A 19,035-nucleotide genomic window follows, 5' to 3' on the forward strand; every position below is an offset into this window, starting at 1 on the left:
TGTTAAGCTTTTCCCTTTTAGGTACTATTTCTCCCTTTTAAAGGATTCTTTCTCCCTCCTTTTTCTGCAGATGGCATGTAGGCCCAAGGAAAAGCATCCATGTCCTCATGACAGGACAGAGGCCAGAGAGTAGACTCTGATCTGCATCAACCCTCACTTGCTCCACTGGAAGGCAAGTTATGTGACTTTTTTTTTTCACCTGGTTGTTGGGCAGAGTAGCTGCTGTTCTCAAGTGTTTCTTTCAGGGTATTGTACAGACATCTGGGACTGAAGTCTCTAATCCCAGGATAGCCTCAGCTGAAGAGGTCTCTGCAATATGCAGCCTCCTGGTCTAGAACTCAAGCTTGTTCTGGTCAGTTCTCTTAGCAATTCCTTGCTCCTTATCAAAGCTTCCTCTTTTCTGTTTTGTGGAACTTACTTTATGTAAAATCATGCTCCTCAATGTATTTTGGTTTATGATCAAACACAGCAATCAGACTTTCAAGATTCTCTCTGAAAGCTAACGGGAGAATTTCTGAATTTATGAAAGTCAACAAAGCTTACATGTGAACACTAGCATCTCATTCTATATAGACGTGGTTTTTAATTTGAGACTGAAAGCTGAATAATCACATCTTTATTCTAGTCTAGGCCCTCTTCTAGCCATAAACAATGATGATTATTTTTGATTCAAGGGTGGGAGAGCTGTGGGAAATATAGGAAAAAATATACTTCTTAAATAGGCCAAAAATTATTCCAATTCATGTCCAAAGAAACAGGCTTATCCCAAGTAAAATGGAAGAAAATGGAACAATAAACAATATTGTGAGAGAAAAAAATATGATCCAAGAATTTCATAAGAAGACAATGGTAAAATATGACCAATTCTATAAGGTTTCCTCCTGGAAAACTTACTCAAAATCATTCTGTGACTGAAGGAGTACTAATAGGAATTTTAAGTGTGGGAAAATATTTTTAAAAAACTATCATTACCATTCTATTCGAATGAAATGTATTGACTTAAGTCTAACTATTTTATAGAGAGTATTACTGAATCCAAAGAAAAACTTTCCTGAAAAGTTATGTATACATAAAAATACAATTCAATAACAAAAACAGCCCAAGTCTATCATTCTAGATTTTATTTGCAAGGTTAGCAAGTGTTAGTGGTAGACATACTAAAATCACTAAATTTCTTGTTTTACAGTCTTTATATTGTTCTTTCTCTTGCCTTACACTTTTTTCCTTTTAGCAAAATTATGAAATTAATGTATGAATAATGTTAAAACAGGCTAAAGAAGAAAACTGTATTTCTTTCTTCTTGAGTAAACTTTTAATAACTTCTGGAATTTCCTTCTTGCCTTTCTTTATTTCCTTATTATTTTACATTTTAATTTTATAAAAAGAAAAAATATAGGTTTATTTTTTGGTAATTAAAACAATTAGAATTAAAATAATCAGAATTAAGACAGAATGAACAATAGAGTTAATCAATATTAACAAACTTTTAAATATAATGAGCTTTCAAATACATGGAAAAATTAAAAAAAACAAATAAGACATAGTTCACATAGCAAAAGGAAAAAAAATGTTAAAGCATGAAAAATAATGGCAGACTGAAAGACCAAATATCATCTGTGACTCTCAAAAGACAGCAGTTAAATTCTCATATTTAAAGCTTTTTAGATCAGGGTAGAAAAACCCAACTCCTTGCTACTTACAATAAATGCAATGACATAGAATAAAAATAAAAATAAAAGAATGATCAAAGACTTATTTGGCAGAAATAAAATTATGAAAAGTGGTCCTGGAGGAATTAAAGGCAAAATCCTACATTCAGAGAAAATTTCCCAACTTTAAACATACACATTATTAGACAAGAATTAACAAAACAATAAAGCAAAATAAATAAGAATAAAAGAAAAAAGAAAATAATATTTTAAAGGCAAAATTTAATGGATTAAAATCAGGAAAAAATAAATTTAATGAGACCATGAATTATTGGCAATAAAATTAGAGTAGATACGTTACTGGAAATTCTGATTAAGAAAAAGGAGAAAACAAATAAAACTAGAAAGAGAAAGGGTACAAAACTCAAATAGAATACAATGTATGAGATTACAATGCAAGACCCTGTGTATGCAGTAAACATGTAAAACGGTATGGAATGGATGATTTTCATAAAAGATATAAACTAACAATAAAAATTTATAAAAATTAGAAAAACCTGAATTGAATAGTAACCATAGGTATAATGAAAAACATTTCAAAAATTGCTCTAAATTCTCTAGGGATTGTTTTATTAGTGAATTATTTGAAACTTTAAAAGAACTAGTAAACCCAATTCTGTATAATTTGTTCCAGAACATAGGGGGGAAAATATGGAAAGCAATCAAATCTATTTTATGGATACAGGATTATCCTGACATCAAAACGTGACGAACATTATACAAAAAAAATAAAGCCAAAGACAGATCTCTCTTATGAATATAGATTCACGGATGGATCAATATTAGGAAATATATGTACCTGGCAATTATTAAACACCCAATAAATGCATCCTACATCAGTAAGGAAAGCAAAGCTATCCAGAGTGAATTTGTGGGCTTCCTGGCCCAACATCTCATGAACCCATTCTCACCTCATTTCCCTCTGTTTCAGGAGAGGGAAAAAAGTCTTTTGTCCAAAAATAAAAGCTTCCAATTGTGTTCTGGATCCTATTGTAGAAGCAAATCAGCATCCTTGCTTCTCCAGTTACTTCTCTGTCTGTTACAAGTTGCCTCTTTCTATTAACTATTTCCTTTCAGCTCTTGAAGAATGCTTCCACAGTTCTGCATTCTCCTTCATTCATCACATTTCACTTACTTTGGAAGTACAAAGTGTCAAACTCAGTCAAAAGTCAGGACCAAATTACATGTAGTCCTTGCTTTCAAAAAGCTTTCAATCTGCAGAAGCCAGCTAAATCAGCAATTGCAGGGCAACATGCTAAAACGTGCACAGGTACTAGTAGAGCTCCTTGGAAAGGCTTCTGGGAATGCTTCTCCAGTCAGCGCCATGCCTTTATTATTTCTTGACTATGTTCTAAAAAGAGTAGCTTCCACTCACCATCACAATTTTTCATTTCCCATTAATCCTTCTTAGAGATCACTCCCTCACTGAAACCCCCATGACTGCATATTCTTCTGCTTTTACTTCTTCTTTGGTCTTTCTTACCTATTCTCTTTTTCAGACTCCTTCCATCCAATTCTTTATTATGATCCATGTTTCAGAGGAACAACAGCTGCTTTTATCTTCTCAATCTGCACACTCACTCTCAATATACAACTCTTTTTCATCTAGTTCCATGGTTTCAACCACTACCTAAATGTTGAGTCTCAATCTCTACCCACAACATGTATCTCTCTTCTGAGGTCCAGGTTTAACCTTTGCTCTCTCCTGAATATCTTCACATGAATGTTTATTTGGTATGTCAAATACATGCCCCAAACGAACTTAGTATCTTTTCAAATCCTGCTGCTTTACTGTACACATTCTACAACAATGTGAGCCAGGATATCCCTGATACAGACAAAAACAGATGTGTCATGTTATCAAAATGTGAAGCTCATATGCATTTGATTTCTGTGTTCTGATACAAATCTCACTAAGCAATTTTTGGTAATTTTAATGTTCTGCATGAGTAGAAACTTCTTTGTCCAAAATGACCCAAAGATTTTTCTAATCGAGTTATATTTATCATTGTGTGGGAAGAAATTGGCATCTCAGTCCTTTACCTCGTGTTTTGTAGGATTTGCTGGCTTGAGTGGGATCTTTCATTCCTCTAAGTCCAGAATACTAAACAGACTGAATTATTAAGTCTGCAGGGCTGAGTCTAGACTCTGAAGTGCGATGAATTCACCAGTAGAACAATGATAAAAATATTGCAAGGGACTGGGATAGCCTTTCCAGGTGCCACCTCTTTTGTCTCACTGTGAGCCCACTCACACGTTGCCCTCTGTCAGCAGAAATGTCATCCTGCCAGTGAAGTGTCCCCTACTGCTCTGTGCAGGGTTCGTCCCTCTCTTGTGTTCTCTCACAGAACTCTGTTCCTGACCCTTTTCACTTTTTCTTGCATCTGCTTGTCTCTGTGTCTATGAACTCCTGTGCCTGGCACATAATACATGCTCACAAATGTTCATTTAATCAACTAATTCAGCTCCTGGTGTTCTGTCCAACTTTTTCCTTATTTCTCTTGAATTATTAGACTGAACACAAAATAGGATACCTTTGCAGGAACCAAGGCTGATCTTGTTATCAAATAAGACTTTTACAATATGGTCAGGAAGTTATTCTAATTCCATCTGGAACTAAGTGTTTCAGAAAATTTTTACTGCATCCATTCATTTATCTTTCAATTATTTTCAGTTTCAGGTAAACATATCAGCTCCATAGCATACTTAATCTTTTTGCTGCAGAATCTTGTGGGTTTTTGTTTTGTTTTATTTTGTTAGGTTTTGGCTTGTGTCTGTTAATGCCACTGGGCTGAACCCATGTACCCTTTTGTCTCTCAGCAAAGTAGCCATTTAACAAATAATAGAGGAAGCCTTTGAGTTCTAAAAGGCTTAGACTATTCTTGACTGTGTAAAATATGCTTGTAACCTACAGCTTATAGAATCAATGCGTATCCTAATGGTTGTTCAGTAGTTTAAGAGGTGTTTGAATTATTAGGTGAGGGAAGTCACTGTAACAGTTAAGCAAAATAACTAAATACATCTGAAGCCATATAATTTAATGTATTAGGAGCAGATCTTTTGAAAATTTCCAGAAAGTTATCCAATATCCTATTGACCAGTGTTTTAAGACACATTTTATAGCTCAAGCCCTTAACTTAAGTGCCTACATCGTTCACTAGGGGAGAAAGAAATGGCATAATGGCAACCCTAACCATGGAAAATATGCTGTTTCTTTAGTACACCATTATTTCCCAGTAAGTATTGTAATTGAGAAGAAACTTCCCTTAAATGTGCTAAATCAATTAATTACCCCCACACACTTGCTTTAACATCCTGCACTATTGAAACAACTTCCAGATGTTACATTTGCTAATAATTCTTTGGTCATCATGTTTCAGTGGGTCGGCTATATCACTCCAGACACAGACTCAGAGATGCAGAATTGCGATTGTCCCACATGACAATCACTCTGGTGATGAGATGAATCTTGGCATAGCCACAAGCTCATGTTTTATCCTGAGTAATTAATTTAATCACCTTACATCTTGACTTCCTCCTCTATGAAAATGGGAGTACTGATTAGTGGTGCTAAGAAAACATTAATGACAAAAATGAATATAAGCAATTCTGTGTTTTGCAAAAAAATATACGTGTGCTTATTAGTAATCATACTTTGATGCTCACCATGTTCTTGCATAAGAATGATCTCATTAACTCATTTTCCCATTGAGGAAGTGTGTATGACATTACACTCTGTTTGCTATTAAATGCAATCTTTTTTCATTTAAAGTCTAATGCTTGTTTTATTTTAGCACATTTTTAAAAAATGTTATTCTAACATACCCAATGAGTTACACTTCTGAAGTCCACTGTTGTGGAGAATCTGAATAGCATCATGCTTACCCTAGTAGGTTTATTCATTAAATGTCATTTTACTAGATGGAGAGATACATTTGGAATTGCTTTGCTGCCTTTAGATTTTCTAGAACCTTTAAAACTGCATTACCATTAGTTGAACTTCTTTTCAAGTTTGTCAGTTCTACTAACATAAAGCCATGCAGCAAATTTGCTTTTAATATTTTTCTCCTAGCTTTGTGCTTTATTAGAAATAACTCATTTACAGAAAACCTTTTATTTGAATTGGTGGTGAGAATAAACACATAGTTCTCAGTGACTTTTATTATTTATTATAAAGTAATTTGGCAGGGTGTTGTGTAGGCAACTAAACAAAATAAAAGATTAATCAGAACTACCAATCTTTTTCTGATTTGCAGAGTAACAGAAAACAGCAGCCCAGCCCTGTTTTACTCCCCAAAGGTTTAGTTCAGTATGTGCCAGTGATGGAAAACATCGTCCGCCTATAAAGCAACAATTAGGGCTGGTTTCCATTGACTCAATCAGTCAAATGTAAAAATACAAAAGACCAATATAAAATAAGCCCTTTTCTGTGGGCCTTCACATGCCAGAAACGTGAATACCCTTCGATATGTGTTATTCCTGCTATTTACCAACGCACCACTGGAATTTTTAGGTTTAAAAGTTCATATTTTAATTGCAGAATTGAATACAGAAGGATAAAAATCAGCAGCTTTTCCCCAGGTTATAGCAGAGTTTGGAGAATTAAAGACATGGCTGGAAGAAAAGGGGCCTAAATTCATTTTTTGGATAAGGCTATTGTCAAGGTGAGACTAACTGATAAGTTACTTAGCCTCTTGTTATATTCATTTTCATATATGTATCGTGTATTCATTAATATAAAATATTAGAGAAACTGCAGCCTACTTGATGTTGTTGGCTTGTTCTTGGATAAGCACTTTACTCAGATTTTTTTTTAAAAAGTCCTGTTAATATGCACATTATTCTCCACATATTTTAAGGATAGAGCCACAGAAAGCAATTCGTATTAATATTGATCTATCCAAGAAGGAACTCACCACATCAACTATAAAGAAATGTTAGAGAAGGACAGAGGAAAGATATGCAATTCAGAGAGTTTCCGGGGGAAAAAAACCTAAGGTGATTAATAACTGCTAGATTATGAAATGCTCCTATACATTCACTGATAATCAAGTTTATGACAAACAAACACAGAATGTGTTTGTGTTATATAGAATGAATTGAGGGTACAGATAGGGAAGATCTGCTGGGCATTGAGGGTGGGGAACTGAGGGTAAGTTTTGATATCCTTGTCTTCAGTTAACAGCAAATACCATACTGCTTGAGAGGAAGGGAGGTAGCCAGGTGATGTTTGAAGGACTTTTCCAGTTTTTCCTTGTTGAAGAGTGCACTTAGAAGCTGCTACAGGAATAAGTTCTTTTATGTGTCTATGTACAGTGACCTTATTAAAACCTTTTAACCAGTTGATGGGGCGCCTGGGTGGCGCAGTCGGTTAAGCGTCCGACTTCAGCCAGGTCACGATCTCGCGGTCGTGAGTTCGAGCCCCGCATCGGGCTCTGGGCTGATGGCTCAGAGCCTGGAGCCTGTTTCCGGTTCTGTGTCTCCCTCTCTTTCTGCCCCTCCCCCGTTCATGCTCTGTCTCTCTCTGTCTCAAAAATAAATAAACGTTAAAAAAAATTTAAAAAAAAAATTTAAAAAAAACCTTTTAACCAGTTGAAATATTGCAAAACAAATCAAATGTTTTTATTACTACCTTAGAGGATGTGAAGAGCATTCCATCCTTATATCCTCTTCTTCCTCACATTTTGCAAAGGAAGCATATTATTTGTGTTTATAAACTCTTAAAGGAGTACAATTGAGCATAAGTTGCTGCCTGATGATCTAGGGTCTTTTCTTCATTTTGTAGGAATATGTACGGGTTTGCATTTTTCTCATGCCTTGGAGGGAAGAACAGTGTCATGTTCCTGGGTTCTCTGCCACTAGGACCAGTGTCACAAGCATCTGTCCAAATCTATTCCAAAACAAGAAATTAAAAGTGAAAGAAAGGAAATTCCTATTCTGGTTAAAATGAGAAGGGGGTGAAACTGAGAACTTCCGGACTTTGTGGTGAATATCCATAACCTACAGAATAGGAGTTAACACTTGTTAATGAGCTGACGGTTACCAGCCCTTTAGCCTTCTGGCTTCTGCTTATCTCTAGCCCACCCCCATCTCTAGTCTCTGCCCTGGTTGTTCCCATCCTCTCCACATATACCAAACTCCTTTATGTGTCTAGAATGTAACATCTTTCACTTCTGAATCATGTAAGTCATATGGATTCTCCTGCCTGGGCCACGATTTCCCCTGGTCATTCCAAAGGCTGGAACAATCTAGCCAAACTTCACATCATTTTCTTCTAAGAATCCTGGATTAACTGGCTTTGTTCTCCTGGATGGTCACCATGGTCAGTAGTGTAGACTGGTGCATTCAGATTCCGACTCACCTCTCCTCTGCAATTCAACATCTTTTCCTAGAGTTCCTTGCACTTACAATTCTGAATCAAATTTAGGTTCCCTCCCTTAGATGCATCAGTGTAAGATCTGGAAGAGAAGGGGAGATAGGGGCATGTTTCCATACTTTTCAGTTATATCTACTGGCTAGAGAGATAGCAGGTAGTGAGGGCGTACAATCTTTCTGCATTAGCACTCCAATTGCAAGGGCAACCATGATATATTTTTTATCAGATCACAGGTACTACAGAGTGTTTTTGTGCTCAATAGGTAACAATGGCAGCTCAGAGGAAAACATTATGAAGGTAATTATTTCATATTATGTGGAGGAAATAATGACACAAAGTTTTTCATTATTTCCAGTAGTTTCTATCAACCATACTTATCATTATTAGAGCAATTCCTTAACCAAACTCTGTCAGACTTTGTCATGTTATAAAATCAAGGACAATATATGGAAAGTACATAGATGAAAGATAAATTACCCCAAGGTTAAAGAGTTACCCAGGGATCCTCTTTGTCACTTGCATCTCAAGGCAAGCCTCAATAACAAGGTATTTATGACACTCCTTTACAGGTACTATTTTTACATTTGAAGAAAGAACTCTATAATTCTACCTCATGTGACATTACTCAGATTTCCAACCATGTGAGGAGAAGTAGCAGTCGATATTGTTTTGTATTAATGTCTATAGAAAAAAAAGAATGAAAATTATTTACATCACCTAAGCAATTTCATAACTCCCAATCATCTTGAGTACCAGAAAGAGTGATAAGTGTCTTAACTTTCCCATTCTTTTGAGACTGAGGTCTATGACAAACTTAACAAAAAACAGTTATTCACTGTTGATTTAAACAAATTAATTGAGGGTACCCAGGAAATGGTAGGAGGCAATAGAAGTGTATCATCATAAAAAGTAGACACAAAATGAAAAGAAAGTCTACTAACAAAGGGATGGAAACCAAGAGCAGGATAAGCTTTTGGACAACCAATATTGTGACTTTGGGGGGAGCAAATAGATACTGTAACTCTTATAGTCACAAATTACCAACTTCAAAAAGCTTATTTGAAAGGATGGTTGACAGTATATATTATTTATTTATTATGTACTTTTTTTTTAATTTTAATGTTTATTTATTTTTGAGAGAGAAAGAGAGATGCAGTGCCAGCAGAGGGGTGGAGAGAGAGGGAGACACAGAATCCGAAGCAGGCTCCAGGCTCTGAGCTGTCAGCACAGAGCCCGACATGGGGCTTGAACTCACGGACCGTGAGATCACGACCTGAGCCGAAGTCGGACACTCAACCGACTGAGCCACCCAGGAGCCCCCTATGTACTTATTTTTAAATGTTTATTGATTTTTGAGAGAGAGAGAGAGAGAAAGAGAGAGAGAGAGAGAAAGAGAGAGAGCGGGGCGGGGGAGGGGGAGGGGGAAAGAGGGAGGGAGACACAGAATACAAAGCAGGCTCCAGTCTCCATGCTGTCAACACAGAGCCCAAGGTGGGGCTTGACCTCACAAACTGTGATATCATGACCTGAGTCAAAGTCAGATGCTTAACCAACTGAGCCACCCAGATGCCCCAACAGTATATATTTTTAAATGATCACATGATTCATTAAGATTTTATCACTCTGTTGTGACTATAAATTTCTGTAACCACTGTCATGTGTGCTCTTATTTTGAAGGGCCAATTTCTCCATGATTATTATGTTCCAATTACAGCTCTATTCCTGCACAACATCTCTTAACTCCTTCTAGGCAAAAGCACCCTATCGCTTCTCTCCTTCAGTGTAGTGTGTTGTAACACTTATTTTGATGGTGTCAATATCAGTTGTATTCTGCTTTCTGTTTGTCACTTAACTGTCAACCTCTGAAGTGCAAGATTACTTACAATTTGTCTGTAACCACCCACCCACATGCTGATGATAACATTACACATTGGGAATAGTCCTGGCAAACTTTATTGAATGAATAAATGCCTGGTGCAGTTTGCTGGGCAGAGGTAGTGGGACATAGGCTAGAAAACAAAACCCTATATTAGGAGTGAGAAGAACACTCTCAGCTCTGCCAGTACCTAGTGTAGGAAACTAGGTATTCATGCAGGCTTTGGAACCTTATTTCCTCATCTACAAAGACATCTCTAACTCAAGTCTTCTTGCAATGTCTGGATATTTTCCATTTATTGGAATAATACTTACAAAAAGTATGGGAAATGAACAGGAATATGGCAGCTATAGGAAACCATAGAATTAGGGATTTACCTCCTTAGTTTGTACTTAAGATTTGTGCTATAAGATATTCCTTTGTATAACACATAAGTCTGAAAACAATTTGCCATTAAATATGCTACATAAGCTGTAAAACTCCTCTAGCTGAAAATGTGCCATATACCCCAAAGAGACCTAGAAACCAAAAGGAATGACCAGTTTAAAGGCTATAAACTGATGTTAGGAAAAGGTTAATGATACACAAGTTTCTTTAATGAATATGTTGTGTCATATCATAAGGTGTCACTTCGCCAAAATAAAAAAGATGTCGCAATCCACTTCTGTTAATGGTTATGATTTTAGCTGGTTATGATTTTCACATAAAGATAGATGTATGTCCAGGAACACCTCATTGCTTTACTAGCATGCAAAGCATGATGTGAAAATTATTAACATCTTTCTAATCCTTACCACTTTACCTAAAACTGGATTTGAATTATATATATATATATACTTGATATATATATATATATATATATATATATATATATATGACACATATATAGTATCTTATATATATCATATATATCATATATATTATATATCTATATATATCTTTAATATATATCATATATATCTATCATATATCCTATATATCATATATACATATGACATATATATTTTTTTACCTTACAATGGTAAGACAATGGGATAACATAGTTACAAGTTGTATAGAGATTTTCTCAAAACCTATATATAGGCATGGTATTTCCTGAACTCTTCCTTTTCCCCTCCTGGACAAATCATCAATCTGTAGGATCTTGTATTTGTTGATATATCAGGATGATACCCTGTCTTTCTATATCTGGAAGATATAATCATAATATTACTTCTACCACCATAATCAGGGAAACTATACTCTTTATGGAATCTCTTAGATAAATTTTGATGCTGTTTTTTAAGGCTGTCAATCTTATCAATTCCAAAGAGTATAGCTTTGACCAGGTACCAGAACTTGTATCTAGTATACATAAATTAAAGGCTGAATGTCCTCAGAAGATCAAGGTATAGATAACGTTTGTTAATTTGTGGATCAAATAAGATAGATTTTAAGGACCAAGTTAAATATGTATGATTTATTTATTTTTTCCTGAATGACTGAATTAATTTTCTACTGCGAGCAAACTGAAGTATGGGAAACTAAACTATTTCACCAATAGCATATTCCTCTTTAAACTCCAAAATAGGAGTAGAATAATGGAAAGGATGTGGGCCCTGAAGGCATCCATGTCACAAATCATACATAGCACTTACCAAGTAATGGATATGGCTAGTGTATGTGTGTGTTTGTGTGTATGTCATACACATATGGAATACTACTTGGCAATAAAAAGAAGGAAATGATGATACATCTGGAAATTTGGATGAATCTGAAAGCCATTTTATTTATTCTATATCTTGTTTTGGTTAGTAGCTACCTGAATGTATGCAATTTAATCAGCTTCAGGCGCTATAACAAACGACCATAGACTGGGTGGCTTAAACAATAAAAGCATTTATTTAAACAATAAAAATATTTATTTTTCAAAATTCTGGAGGCTTAGAAGTCCAACAACAAGATATGAGCCAACTCAGTTCTTGGGGGTCTGGTGAGACCTCTTTTCTTGGTTTGCAAATGGCCACCTTCCTGTTGTGTTCTCACATGAATGGCAGAGAAAGAACTCTGCTATTTCTTCCTTTCCTTATATGGACCTTTACTCCATCCTGAGGACTCCACCATCATGACTGCATCTAAACTTAATTATCTTCTAAAGGCCCTGTCTCCAAACACCATCACTTTGGTGGTTAAGGGCTTCAACATATGAATGGGGGGGGGGGGGAAGGGGGCACACTTAGTTCACAGCAGTAACTGTCAAAAGTAATTGAACCAAATATTAATAATTTATGAATTTTATTATATATAAATTATACCTCAATAAAAAACTGTGACAAAAATAAGGCTAAATTTTTGGAAATATTTGGCAATTCTGACAGTCTATACCAAAGATCTTTCCGGAGAGGTCTGCTTCATAGCATTCTGCCTATAAGTAGGATGACATACATCCAATTTACCAATTCATGTTATCTCAGCATGAATATTAATAGCTCTCCCTTTCACTCTGAAAAGTGCCCACTTTGGACCTTAAATTCTGTGTTCCCTTCCTACTAAGCACCCAGACTCAGCCTCTGAGTGACAAGCTTAGGAAAACTTTTACCTTCTCCAGATTCTAATACTCTCCAACACTGAACCAGTTGTTATGCCATAGTCCTCCTCACTCATAATTCTAAGTCACTTGTGAAACAGACAAGTGATTCTAACACTGACTCAGACAATATCTTGATCATGTGGCTCATTCCCACACTCAAAACTTTCACGGGACAAATTTAAACCAGTCCTCCTTCCATTTAATTTAGATTTTGTCTTATTAATTCCCTGAATTGCCATTTTTTTCTAACAGAATCTTCCCCAACAGAATCTTCTCATACATTTATGAATTTCAAGCATCAAATAACATATTCCCTCCATCTTCACCCCACTCGAAAACTTCATTATCTGAAACTTGAAAATCTATCGTAACACACAACATCCTCCATCTGTTTGATTAACTCTTAGGGGTGTGTGCCCTAGATTTAGAAACAAGTTGTAAGTGAGTACCCCGGGGTATAATTTGGAAAACGGCATTTTTATGTTTGGATTTTGTTTAAAAACGAAAGGTAGGAAGGAGAGAGGTGAAAAGATAAAAGGAAGAGAGGAGAGAAAAAGAGATTTTCTACATCAAATTCACTGAAGAATTTGGTCAAGCTGTAATTTCAGCCACAGTAAAAGCCAACAGACTTTTCAATGAAAGTTACCAGACACTCCTTTGTTTAACAACACATACCATGCGTTCAAAGTGTGCCATTCAGTTAGGAAACTAAAAAGCTGATTGTCTGATTTTTTACATAATCTGTGAAGGATTAAAAATAAAGATTTTCTATTCCCCTGTTTTGTTCTGTGACTCTCCACTGTTTAAGATGAATAATGATTAGAAGGAGGAAGAAGAAGAAAAGAACACATGAATGAGAATATTATACTTGCTGCCAATAAAAGATGAACAAGCTTTAAAAAGCTGCCCCATTCAAAGATGAAGCAATGGTAAGAGGCAGAGATAAATCCTTGTATATATGCACAGATATCCACATACATTTATTTGGTCTACTATGAATTGCATGTGGTTTTTAACTATAGTGAGGGCCTCTAATAAGCCAAATAGTTAATCAGAGCCGATGGTACAACGAGCTGATTTAGTAAATTCATTCCAACAGCTGAACCAGCCCAATAAAACCAAAACAACAACAAAAAAATTAGCCAACTGAGCTATTTGGCTGAAATGGTTGATTGAGTAGAATAATATACCCAACAGCACCAAGCAGCCTCAAGAATACTCATCCCCTAATAGGACAGTTACAGGAAGGCCAGCCTCTTGTGACTGGGTAAGTAATGGGTCTTTGTTCGTTTCATTCTGTCTTGGGATAGATCCAAACCTCCTGAGTTTCAAGGTTTATACTTTTAAAAAGAAGCTAGAACAAAATATTATATTTTTCTTAGATTTTAACTGATGCCAAATTTTATCACTTTTCCTTCTGGCTCTCTGTCACTTTCAAGCTTTATCTGAATATTAACTGCCATCAACAGCTCAAATTTTCAGTTGGGTTCACTGCAGCCAAAAGCATTATGATATTAGAACATTCAAGATATAGATTAAACTGCATAGCAATGACTGCCTGTCATCTTAACAACAGGGAGGCATGCCTTTTCAGAGCATGAGCCATTGCTTGTTTTTGTGCACAAGCAGGAAATATTGGTAAAATTCGTACTGTGACTGACAAGAGTAGGAATGAAAAAGTATTATTGAATGGTTTTCTATACTGATGAAGAATGAAATTTTTATCACTTTCAGCTCTGCTCTTACATCTGTTTCCTGGAAAGAAAGAATTCAGTGCCAGTAACAAATATGCTAATTACAATTTGGGCCATAGCTTCAAAATCTTTAAGTAAATGCTGAATACTTCAGTACAGTCAGGAAATTTGCTAAGACACATTTCTTCTGACAGCTGCCAAGGAGAATGTCTGTTTTTAATACTTGAAAGATATACCAGATTTGCACTTTTAAATAACCACAGTTTTATAGCTCCTATTGGAGTCTTATTGAGCTCTTGACTACATTTTCAACATTGAATGTCAGAAAGTAGCCCACTTCAAATGGTTTTTTTGGTGCCAACCATACAACTACTCTAGACAGCATTTATTTCAGAGTCAAGGAACTAATTATTTTGCTTTTTTATTCCATGTAAACTCAACATCATTGAACAATGACTGATATAAATGTCCAACCTGCTGGTGCCCAGAGTGCCTACGTTTATGAGCCCAGCTAGGCTCAGTTATCGTAACTATCTTTAGGGGCTATGCTGGTCTTCATACTCAAATTTATTGTGTCATGGCCCTCATTATTTTTAGATAGGCAGACAAATCAACATTGCTATGTAATGATCTCTTTATTTCCCCTCACTTAAAACTGGCATCGTGCTCCAAATGAGGCAACCAAATTGGTGACAAATGGTAGAAAAGATTTTCCAATTATAGTTTTCCTTCACAATATGTTTATAAAGAAAGCAGTTAAGGCAAACGTAGGCTTTATTTCAAAGGACTGATTTTGTATTTGATACATGCATGAATGTATCAAAGACCTGTGCAAATATTTCACGTAAACTTTTCTTACAGCCTCCATCTTTTCTTCCCCATGAAGATAATGAAACCTAATTCCTGTCCATCAAGAAAGAGTCAGAATTATTTATAACCAGATGGATTTGAGCCAAGCTATGTTTTCCTTAGCATGACTCTGGGCTGTCCTTTCAGTATGGACTTACTCAGTGTAAGATTTCAATATAGTTGAAGTAAACCCTGGCTTTCCTACAAAGACAATGGTCTGAATGTCTTGGCAGTTTATGAGCAAATGACATATTTCTCTCCTTGTTAAATTACTTAGAAAACTTCATAAGAAATAGTAAAAATAGTCAATGCCTTGAGATTGTTCTTTTCACATCTATAAAACCACTTAGAATTTGATATTCTTCAGAGAATAAGAAACAAACAGGTACTTAATCATCCTTATCAACATCATCAGATTTTCCCTCACCATTCCTGGAGCCTACTGTATGCCAAGAATTATAATAGACACTTAACGTCCAATATCTCATTAATATCCATGAAAATCTCATATATAAGGTAAATACTATGATCCAATTTTATGGATGAGGAAACCAAGTTCCAAGCAAAGTAAAGTGACTTGCCGAGATCATATAATTAATAAGTGGCAGAGATAAAATTCATGTCTAGGTTTGTTGGATGAGAAAATGTTTGCTGTTTTCATTTGGTTTTCTTAGATGAATGAAAGTAGAAGAAAGCAGGCAATTTCCTCCCCGGGAGAATAAGGTAACAAAAGATGTGTGTCACAGTTTGTTCTATCTAGTCTCTTATTGGCATCTGGGCTTAAAATATTGATGAAATATATTTTGAACTTTGTAATTTAGAAATCTTGCCCTATATGTCTCTTATCACCAGAACACAGAACACATGTAGGGGGTTCAGTTTCAAAGCTCTAGGAATACCTACGATTGGCTGCAGATACTATGTCTGACTGAAGATTTGGTCAGAAACAACAGTCACAGCAACAACAAAAAGGTAGAGATGGATTACTGGCAGAAGAAAGGACTGTAACTTAAAGAAGAATCTCAGATTTTCAGGTCAAAGGGATTTTAACAATTATTTAGACCCATCTAATGCATGAACTACTCTACCACATCTGATCACTTACTTGAATTATCTCCTATGACAAACAGCCTATTTTCTCTTCTGAGTCATTTATTCATTTACTCATTCAACACATCCCCAAGTATTTCTTGAAATCACTGTATGCCATAAACAGTGCCAGGCACTGAAAGAATAGACAATCCAATTGTCCTTTTCTTCAAGTTCTTTCTTATATTGAGCCAAAGTCTCTTTCACTGCTATTTCCAACATTGGGTACAAATGTTATCCTCAGAATTATTCAGAATATAGTTGTCAAGTCATATCATTTCAGTATCTTAAGTCATCTCACGTACCATTTTGGATGGGAGTGGGTCCTTCCTCCACTGTTGCTCTATTTTTTTCCTTCCACTTTTAAAGAGTGGGAGTGGGAAAACTTCCTCCTTTGGAACCATCTTTGCATTTGAAGAAGAGAGGCTAGGGGGAGAACAATGGGAAAGGGGGACAAAACTGGTTGTTGAGGGTGGCTCTAGTTTAGCTTTTTAAGGGATCCATCACAGTAAAATGCATGCTACATGCATTTAATATCATCCAGCCCAGGTTTCTGGGATTAGGAAAGAGAGGTTTAGAGGAAAATAGTGAATATATATTGGCGGTAATATTCCTTGTCCTGTACCTCTTGAAGATCTGATTGCAGATTTGAGCGACTAGATGGGATAGAAATGCAGCAAAGGAAAGGATATACTAAACAAATCACCTCATATGATATGGCTTCCAATTCTATACTTCTCTTCTGAGCTTGTTCTAGCTTGTCTATATCCATTATTTTAAAAGGCTCCCAAAACTGAACTCAATATTATATTTCAAATGTGAATAGTGGAAGTAAAACAGAACAAATGATTGTCTTGTTATTGTATTTTTGGCTGATATAACCAAGTCTTATTTTGGCTTTTTGGGGTTTTTTTTGGTCCCACTGATTCATATAATAGTTTTTTTCTGTAACTTCATATTCTTTATAACATATACTACTATAGTGAATTCCTATCATCTTTTACATGTGCAGCTGCTGTTCCAACTCATTTTATCAGAATCAGTCTTTCACTCCAAATTTTCATCCCTTAGTATATTGTTAACCAGAATAATCACACTTTCTCCCTAATTTATTATTCATAAATTTGACGAGCATACCATAGATAGTTTTTTCCACATCTTGCTTAAAAATGGAAAGGAAGGGCAACTGGGTGGCTCAGTTGGTTAAGCATCCGATTTTGACTTCGGCTCAGGTCATGATCTCACTGTTCGTGAATTCAAGCTCCGCATTGGGCTCTGTGCTAACAGCTCGTAGCCTGGAGCCTGCTTTGGATTCTATGTCTCCCTCTTTTCTCTGCCCCTCCCCCACTTGTGCTTTGTCTCTCTCTCTCAAAAATAAATAAACATTTAAAAAAGTGGAAAAGAAAGCCAAGGCCAAAGGTATGACATTCTAATAACCACCTACTCTAGAGAGACAGAAATCTTATAAGCAACTACATTGGCCATTCACCTCCCATTGTCCTTACTTCTGATAAGCTTCTTCATTTTTTTTATGAGAAGATATAAAAGTACATGTCAACTATCCTTAAACTGGCTTTTACTTTTTTTATTTAAACAACTTATTTAAACTAAAACAAAAAAAATAGTTCACTTATTTCTCCTATCCCCTATCCTTACCTCTGATAACCACCAATCTGTTCTCTGTATCTATGAGTTTGTTTTTCGGTTTTGTTTTTAGATTCCACATATAAGACAGATCATGTGATATTTGTCTTTGCTTTTAATTTTTTAACATACTTCCTTATATCATGGTCCAGAATTGCACTCAAACAAACAAACAGCATATTTTTTAGAGCATATGAAATCATGATGAGTTCAATGAATTCCAAATTTTTCTTATGATACTTAAGAAATGTTACTAATAGGAGCGCCTGAGTTGCTCAATTGGTTAAGCGTCTGACTCTTGATTTCAACTTAGGGCACGATCTTATGGTTCATCTGCAGAGTCAGTGCAGAGCCTGCTTGGCATTCTGTGTGTGTGTGTCTCTCTGCTCCACTCCTGTTCTCTCTCTCTCTCTCTCTCTCTCTCTCTCTCTCAAAATATAAATAAAATAAACATTTAAAAAAGGCTGTTCTTTAAAAAAATGTTACTAATAAATAATCACACACTATTACTCATGAATAACCCCCAAATAAAGACATTGCTATTGTGCTCTTAATAATGGAAACTGCTTTCTGTCTCATTTTGTTGTTGTTGTTGTCTTGGAGAATCAAAACACACACCAATGCTCTACGTCCAGTTTATCTCATTCACTGCAGTTCTTCAGAGACCACTGTATTTGTCAATTGAATACTTTATTGTTTCAGTGTTCTAGAATATAAATATTCCAGAGCAGGGGATTTGCACAAATTTAGAGATTCTAGAACTCTATGATAATGTCTTTTACACTTTCTTCTACTTTGACTGACTAGCACTGAATCTACCTTTGTCGTATAGTGATCTATCACCATAAAGTTAGCATCCAAATAGGAATTAAGGTCTTATGAAGTTATGTCTGCTTTTTCTTCCAACAAACTGAAATCTTCTTTACTAGGATCTATGGAGTTCAGGAGGAATGAATCAAAAAGAGAAAAAAAATCAAGAATCCAGAAGCAGCTTTCAGGCAGCTAATGGCAAAGTGACTTTATAATTCTGCTGCCTTACCCATTGTTACCATCTAGCCCAGTACAGCTCAAAAGTGTCATCCCTGGACCAGTAGCATCAGCAACTGCTAAGAGCTTGTTAGAAATACAGATTATCAGGTCTCTCCTCAGATCTACTAAATGAGAATCCCTGGAGGTAGGGTCAGAAATTTGTATTTAGCCAGCTTTCTAGGCAATTTTTATGCATGCTA

The sequence above is a fragment of the Prionailurus bengalensis genome, chromosome B2 (genome assembly GCF_016509475.1).
Source record: "Prionailurus bengalensis isolate Pbe53 chromosome B2, Fcat_Pben_1.1_paternal_pri, whole genome shotgun sequence".
NCBI lineage: Eukaryota > Metazoa > Chordata > Mammalia > Carnivora > Felidae > Prionailurus > Prionailurus bengalensis.